Genomic DNA, 8,420 nt, shown 5'->3' with positions numbered 1-8,420 from the left:
CTTCGTTTGGATCTTGCTGACTAGCTTCAGGTTGTTGGATGATCACTGGAACCAAACGTTCGGGAGAAAAGCTTTCCAGGTCTGAGTCATAATCAGCTAGGACGGTCTCTCCGGACCCAGTTTCCTTCTCGGTTGCGAGGGGAGTACCGTGTTGGAACGGAAGGTCATCAATGCTGGCAACTTCTCGAAGGTCGTCGAGTATTTCCGCGAGGGTATGGCTTTGGCAAGATTTGAGTTGCATCTTTGCCAGTGCATTGGTGATGAAATCCAGGTTGTCTTGAGGAGACTCGATGGGATCTAGGTATATGTCAAAAATGGGTGCCACCCGGCTAGCGGTGCCGGAGTGGTTTTCGACGTGGATGATCCAAGCTATTTTCATAGATGGATCTGATCATCTGTCTATAAGTAGATGATGAATTGAACAGACCGAAGATGTGTTGAGGAAGAAGAGTCCCAACCCGAGTAGGTTTTGGTTTGGGGTTAGTCTGAGTCCGAGTAGAACTCGAGTTATCTTCGAGTTTTGCCTCGATCTCCTTGGCGAGGTCGGGAAGCAACTTGATGCTGTGATCGTTAGATCTGGCGAGTTTGTTGGAGTCTTCTGACCTGATGATCTTCAGTGCGGGTGAGTTGGTTAGGTGGCTATCGAAGCCGCCCGAACTATAGGCGACGCAGACCCATGAGACGAAGACGAAGGCGGCGCCTTGAGGAGGCGCCATGGTGCTGAAAGCAAAGGTGGCCATCGAACTCGCCGAGTCCCCTACCTGGCGTGCCAGCTGTTAGTGTTTACCGCCAAGCCTGCTCAGGGATGTCCTTAGCAGTAGGGTTTGTGGGTAGGGATCAACGGCTCTGGAACTCGATGGTGCAAGGAACACAAAGATTTAGACAGGTTCGGGCCGCGAGTTGCATAATACCCTACGTCCTGTGTGGTGGTTTGTATTGCCTTAGGTGTTGAAGTGTTTTGAGGGGGTACCTACCCGCCCTTATATATCCGGGGGGACAGGTTTACATGGAAAGTCCTAGCTGAGTACAGTTGGAGTCCTACTACAACACGATCAGGTAGTTTCCTTTGTACTGCAGCTAGTCCTACGCCTATTCGGGTAGTTACAAGAGAGGTAAGGTACATCCATGAGCTATCCCTTACTCTAGAACATTCTATGCCTATAAGGAGTCCCGCTGCCCCAGGTCTGACAAACGCTCCTCATTCCAGCCCTGGTTGGAGACCATATTTTCAATCAAGTTCGTGGCCTTGGCAATTGTAAGGTCGAGATAGGCTCCTCCAGCAACAGCATCGAGATGGGCTCTGGATGTTGTCATTAGCCCATTGTAGAAGCTTTGAAGCACGAGCCACTCGTCCATCCCATGATGAGGACAGGCGAGTATGTATTCTTGGAGTCTCTCCCAAGCTTCTGGGATGGATTCCATCCCTGTCTGCTGGAAACTCGTAATTCTTCCACGCAGGGCATTTGTTTTGCCCAACGGAAAGAATTTGGCGAGGAACGCCATGGAACACTTGTCCCATGTGCTGACAGCTTCCTTATTCTGATAAAACCACTATTTCTCTTTCCCTAGGAGGGAGAAAGGAAATAGGCGGAGCCTGATGGCGTCAGCTGTAATGCCCTGTATAGTTACGGTCTTGCAATGCTGCAGAAAGTTCTGGAGATGGGCGTTGGCATCCTCATTCGGCTTGCCACAGAATGGGCTAGCCTGCACCATGTTTATGAGGCTGGACTTCAGCTCAAAGTTCATGTCCCCAACATCAATGTTGGGTCTAGTTGCCACATTGGCAGCTGAGGGGACGGAGAAGTCACGAAGAGTCTTCTCAGCCATGGGTTCGGTGATTGTTGATGGTGCTTGGGAAGCTGGCTCGCTTGTCGACTGCAAGAAAGGAGGAGGGACGACGCGAGGTCGGACCCTTCTCACGAGCTTCTCGGGATTTTCAATGAAATTTGTCGGCAAGGAGAAACCAGACATACGCTACCCTGTTTTCATCCAATCAGGAGAAAACAAAAAGATAAACACATTAGCCTGTATAAGCAGTAGCTACCTCTTACTCATATTGCCATGTTTATGTGCTTAGTAAAATCTTTACACCTAGTGCCATCCCCGGCAACGGCGCCAGAAATGCTTGTTGGCATTTCTTAGCATCGCCACTAGGAGGGGTTTATTCCTAGCAACGCCACCACGAAAATGCCATGTTGGTATGTCTTAACATTTACAGAAAGATCCGCAAGAGCACGGATATACCGTTGTAGCATTTCACCCGGAAGTATTCAGGGTATCGTTATTTATATTTTCCCAAGCGATGGCTGAGTTGTGTAAAGATATTTACTAGTTCCATAACCATGACACTTATGAAGTAAGGTGCAGACTACTGACTACACAGGGGTAAGTGATAAAAAAAAGGATAATCAGGGGTAATGTGACACACACAGAACAGCCAACTCTCATGAATAAAGAATAAACAAGCACACCTAAGGTTAGTGGGAGCATAGGCACAGATCCTGGTATACTATTCATATTAGCAGATAAGTTATGTTAGCCACAGGCTTAGAGCTGCAGGTGCTAGGAAATTAAGGACATCGGGGAGAATGGCCCGCATTGGAGAACATCCAGTCCCGTTTCATCTTTGCATGAACTCCTACACGATACCCGAACGTCAGGGAGTACGCTAACTGAGAAGCAGCTTCCCGGCGGACCGACAGGGCTGTCACCACCTGCGGTCTACCCCAGTCACACCATGGAGTACCGTCATATCTGAAGGATTGCGCATACTCGGGCACCATGCCCGCATATGAGGTCACTACCCTAGCACCCCCGGGTCCCCCACCCTTCGGATGGATAGGTAAGATGCTAAGGTAAGCCCGAAAGCACAACGAACCGATATGATTACCCAGATCTTCTGGTCTAAGCAAGCAACTAGTATAACTTGATGAAGCATAGATCAAGGCTAAGCAAGCTATGAACATAGCAAGATAACCAAGAACAAACTCAATATGAATAGCATAACGAAAGTCGGAATACAAAGCCATACCAGAGGCCGAGGATTGCTCGCCGACATCGAGGACGACTGGATTCGCTAAAGAGATGAAGTACTAGCCTAGTGCCACTACCCTAAGGAGTACAAGTCACAAGAGAGTGTGAGAGAGAGGCCTTTAAGTGGTGTGTGTGGTGAGAGTGGTGGGAGGCCCCTTTTATAGCTCCTTGAGGTCGGTTCCCGCCATCTCCTTGTATGGAAACATTGGCCACCGACTTCAGGAGGTCAGAGGAAGTTTCCCGCCAAAATGCACCTGGACCGTCGCCAGGGCAGGTTCGGCCGGCCCCCCTTTGGTGGTTCTAGCCACCGCCTTCCTCTGGGTGACTGACTGGTGGGCCCTGGTGTTGGTGTGTCGGTGCCGGGGTCCAGTTGGTCGGTTTGGTCTGTTAGGTGGGCCTCTTTTGCATGTGTTATGCAGGACGTGATCTTCTGTGACTTCGTCTGCGTATTCTTCGTGTTTTCTTCTTATTCCAGACTTTTGCTCCTGAAAACATAAATCTTCGAAAACAACTGTGGAGCTAGGTTAGTGATACAAATATGTGAGTAAGAGGTAAAGTTTTCCTTCTTTTATGAGTATAGTTAACGGTCACATTTCCCACTTAACGACCGTCAACAAAGCTCGAGAACAAATTCTCAGGATTGGAAATCCACCACGTAGACCGTGACAACAACGTGGGAGCTGATGTCCTATCCAAACTTGGATCTACTTGAGCAGCTGCTCCACCTGGAGTCTTTGTTCATGAACTTCACCATCCATTAGTCAAGGTACAAAGCCAACAAGCTACTGACATGAAGGCCCCAGCCACAGTTAGAGAAGTGTTGATGATCGAAGAAGACTGGCGGACTCAGTTCGTTGACTTCATTAAGGAGTTCAAGCTTCCACCACATGTTGATGCCAAGAACGCTGAAGCCGCCCGCATTATCAGGTGAAGCAAGGGTTTCGTTCTCGTTGGCGACAACCTGTATAAGCGCTCTACCTCTGGCATCCTCATGAAATGTGTTACCCTTGAAGAAGGCAAAGACATCCTCTGGGAGATACATGAAGGAGTCTGTGGCAATCATGCCGCGTCACGGACACTAGTCGGCAAGGCTTACAGATTAGGGTTCTTCTGGCCAATAGCTGTATCGGATGCAGAAGACCTTGTCAGACGATGCCCTGGCTGCCAATTCTTCGGCAAAAAGACTCACGTTCCAGCACACAATCTGATAACAATCCCTCCATCATGGCCATTCTCCTATTGGAGTCTGGACATGATCGGACCTTTAACTATAGCTCCAGGAGGATTCAATCATGTGCTGGTAGCAGTTGACAAGTTTACCAAGTGGATCGAGTACAAGTCCATTGTCAAGATCTCATCAGATAGAGTAGTGGATTTCATCTCTAATATCATACACCGTTTTGGATTTCCTCACACCATCATCACAGATCTGGGCTTAGACTTTACATCGCAGTCTTTCTGGGATTTCAGCGATAATTCTTGCATAGAGGTCAAGTATGCTTCAATGGCTCATCCTCGAGCAAATGGTCAAGTGGAACGCATCAATGGCTTAGTACTCGACGGCTTGAAAAAGAGACTCTACGACGCCAACTCTAAGAAAGGTGGCAAGTGGATCCAAGAACTACCCCATGTGGTCTGGGGGCTGCGAACACAGCCTAGCAAAGCAACTGGACAATCTCTCTTCTTCCTCACCTATAGGTCAGAGGCCATACTACCCGCAGATATCATGTGGAAATCTCCAAGAGTATAAGCCTATCAAGAAGGAGAAGCAGATGAAGCTCGACAACTTGAGTTGGATTCAGTCGAAGAAGCCAAGATCAATGCTTTGACCCAATCGGCTAGATATCTTAAAGGAGTCAGACGCTATCATGATCGCAATGTACAACAAAGGTCTTTTAGTATAGGTGATCTAGTCCTATGAAGGATCCAAGATTTAACAGGATTGCACAAGTTAAATTTCAGATGGGAGGGACCTTTTATCGTATCTAAGGTTACAAGACCCGGATCATACAGAATTACCGATGCAGACGGTAATGAGGTACCCAATTCCTGGAACATCGAGCACTTGCGCAGATTTTATCCTTGATCCAACCTACATGGTGCTGTCAGTTGATCTCTTTAATAAAGGGTTTCAATTAACCGTTTGACTACATTAAAGGTAGTTTTCAACCTGGCTGCATCATATTGGACTATTCTCTGATAGGTTTTTCCAACCAGGGTAATCTCCACAGATTCATACCGATCTGGATAACCTGACCAGGATAGCTTACACAGTCTTTCCATCGGGATGACTATACAAGCCACATCCTTTTCCTCAATATAAGGACACAACTCTCTCGCTGGCTCGAGAAGGTCAATGGATACCTTTACTAGTTTGTCAAACTTGGGTAACTCGACGGAGTTCATCCTAACAGGTCAACTAAAAGGAACTCCAGCCTTGTGTTAAAGGCAAAACTACTCGCTCGCTCGAGTATGTTTTTTATACTACTAAAATTTGTCCTACTGGGTAACTCGACGGGATTCACCCTAACTGGTCAATCTTAGTAGTTACTCCTGTCTATATGATAGACACCCTACTCGCTGGCTCGAGTAGGTCTTGGATATTTTTAAGATGGTTTTGTCTTGGGTAACCCGACGGGGTTCATTCTAACAGATCTATCTTAGAAATTACTCCATTCCTTGGTCTGGACACCCTACTCGCTTGCTCGAATAGTTTATGGATATCTCTACAAAGTTTTTCTATCTAGGTAGTCCGACGGGATTCATCCAAACTGATCAACTATGGAGATTACTCCATGTAAGAATTCTACTCGACTATTCGAGTAGTTTGTATTTATCCTACGGTATCAGATCATGCTTCTGAAGGTATACCAACAGGATAAAAGCAATACATACAAACACAAGTTCTTACAGAAGATCACAAGAGCTGTTACAAGTAGATTACTCTGCCAAGTTCTTCAAAATCTCCTCGGCAATCACTTCTGACTCTTTACAATAGCTTTGGAATTTCTCATCAGAGCAATCAGTGGCTATTCCTTTGGCTATGGGAGCTAAGTTATGCTGAGGCCAGTAAGACTTGACAATTCCAATCATATGGGTCAAATAATTCTTGGTGGTAGCTGTCATGATGTCGAAAAATTTCTTGGGAGCCTCCTCTAAGCGCTCCACTAAAGATTTGCTACTCGACGACTCCTCTTCAGAATCTACCATATCTACAATGACTTGAGCTACCGCTACTAGTCAAGTATGGTCGCATGAAGAACCTGATAAAAGGACTTCTCAATGATTATTCAATTATCAGGGAAGTATTGTCAAGAGAAGGATTGAGTACTTACAGGCTTGGGCAGTCTGTAGTTGTTCCTGGAGTTTCGCTTTCTCCTCCTCAAGGCTCTTGATCTGCTGCTTCATCTTATAAAGCTCTCGAGTATGCTCTCGGTTTGCTTCATAAAGCTTGTTCCGTGCAGCAAGGGATTCATCAAGGCACTTGGCAATTTTTGCATTTTTCTTGGCCAAGGTTCTCCGATTGTCAACAGTCTGATACAAAGCCTGAGACTTAAGGAAGGACCGATTGGCAACTTCATACAAGTGCAACAAATGATGGGTCAGACATTATCAATTACTCGATATACAATATCAGAAGAGGGCCTACCTTAGTATATTTAAAGCTCCACTGCATACAATCTGTGAGCTTCTTTACATTATCTATAGATAACAATGGATCATCTAAGAGCTCCTTTCCCATCTCCTCCTGGGCAGACTGTGGGAGAGACTGAAATGGTACTACTCGAATAGCAGGATTCCTTGACCCTTCAACTCCACCACTGCCAGTTTCAGCAGCAGTTGAGGTACCTTCAGTAGCTGCAGAAGGAGTAAGCTTGGGTGCTTCAGGATTCGGCTCTTTTGATGTCCCAAACGTGTCTGTATTCTGACATATAGCAGTTGAGTTCTCGATCAACCCAATTACTGGCGACTCAGGGGCTGATCGAGTAGTTGCTTCTGGATCACTCTGCACCTAGTTACGGATGTTCTGAATCTGATCCTTTTCATGTGCTAGAAGATATTGGATCCTAGCCAAGCGAGACTCAAAATAAGAAAGCTGAGGCTAATCGGATCTAATTTGAGAAGATCAGATTCTTACTGGCCACTGTCAAGACGGGGTATTTTCCTTTGCAACAAAGATCCAGGAGCTGCTTTCCGCTTCTTACTATCATCAGAAGGGGCTGCATCTTCCGAAGATGGAGGCATGCAATACCATGTTTTATAATTCTTCTAAAATGAAAAGAAAGGATTCATCAGAAGGTCACAAATGCTTATCTACAAGTACTCGGTAGTGTTTTTTAATACTTACCTAGGTCTTTTCGGGTGGATTGACTGCCGAAAAGAGTGCTGGTAGTACCAAAGACTTGTCGAAATTATCAAGTACTTTGCAACATCTTCTGATTACCTCAGAATGAGCCATTGGTTTTGGAGAGAGTCTGGTGGGATCTTTTGTACCTTCATATCTAAAGGCAGGATGCTTCCGACGCTGAAGAGGTTGAATTCGACGACTTACAAAGGAAAAGACTACATGATCGCCAGTAACTCCTTTGTTTTTGAATTTCGCAATAGCGCCAAGAATACATTTGACTTGCTTGCCACCAGGTTCCAAACTCGACCAGCTTGTTTGGACTTGGGGGGCACCAGCAATCCTTTCTGGAAGTGGAGATTCGAAGTTCCCAACATGAAACCAGAAACTTTTCCACTCGGTTCCTTTACCTACTGGATCATAATATAAGTACTCGTCTCGGGTCTCAGGACGGAGTACTAATTCACATCCCCCGACGACGGCGGGTTTGGTAGCATTTGGAATGGGTACAAGGGTGAAGAAATGTAGGAAAAGACGGAAGTGGGGAAGGATGCCAAGGAATGCTTCACAGAATTGGGTGAATATAGAAAGATGCAAGATGGATTGCAGGGTCAGATGATGCAATTGGATTCCCCAAAAGCGCAGAAGAGCATGGAAAAACTCAGAAACAGGTACTGCAAGACCATGTTCCACAAAATCACGGAACACAATGGTTTCAAGTGTACCTTCAAAAGGATAATCTTCTCCTTCGCCTGCATGCCATTGGGGCACAGCTTGACTCTGGAGAAGACCCATATTCTCTAGTTCTTGTACAGCTGCTTCAGACATTTTACTCTTGCGCCAGCCCGTGGAAAGATTGGCAACTGTTTCCTCTTCGATTTTGGACTTGTTCTTCTTGGGAGCCATCTCAATGTCACGAGCTATGCTTGGGGACTACGAGAGGGGCTAAGGGATGGCACAAGTAACTTGGAAATTTGGATCTAAATTTGACGGCAGCCAGGAGTCAAAAGGGTAAAATCCTAGAAGTCACCACATGGGTTTA

The 8,420-nt window shown here is 46.2% G+C and overlaps 1 non-coding gene across 1 annotated transcript; it reads left to right on the top strand.

The window, feature by feature from the left end:
• The first annotated feature begins 1,354 nt into the window (after positions 1–1,354).
• Positions 1,355–1,461, top strand: LOC120657746. The gene has a single exon (XR_005668286.1). It is a non-coding gene; the product is annotated as a small nucleolar RNA R71 (small nucleolar RNA).
• Positions 1,462–8,420: the final 6,959 nt, after the last annotated feature.

The sequence above is a fragment of the Panicum virgatum genome, chromosome 1N (genome assembly GCF_016808335.1).
Source record: "Panicum virgatum strain AP13 chromosome 1N, P.virgatum_v5, whole genome shotgun sequence".
NCBI classification, from domain to species: Eukaryota; Viridiplantae; Streptophyta; class Magnoliopsida; order Poales; family Poaceae; genus Panicum; species Panicum virgatum.
The sequence above is the reverse complement of the archived record's forward strand: the minus strand, read 5'-3'. Positions and strand labels throughout refer to the sequence as shown.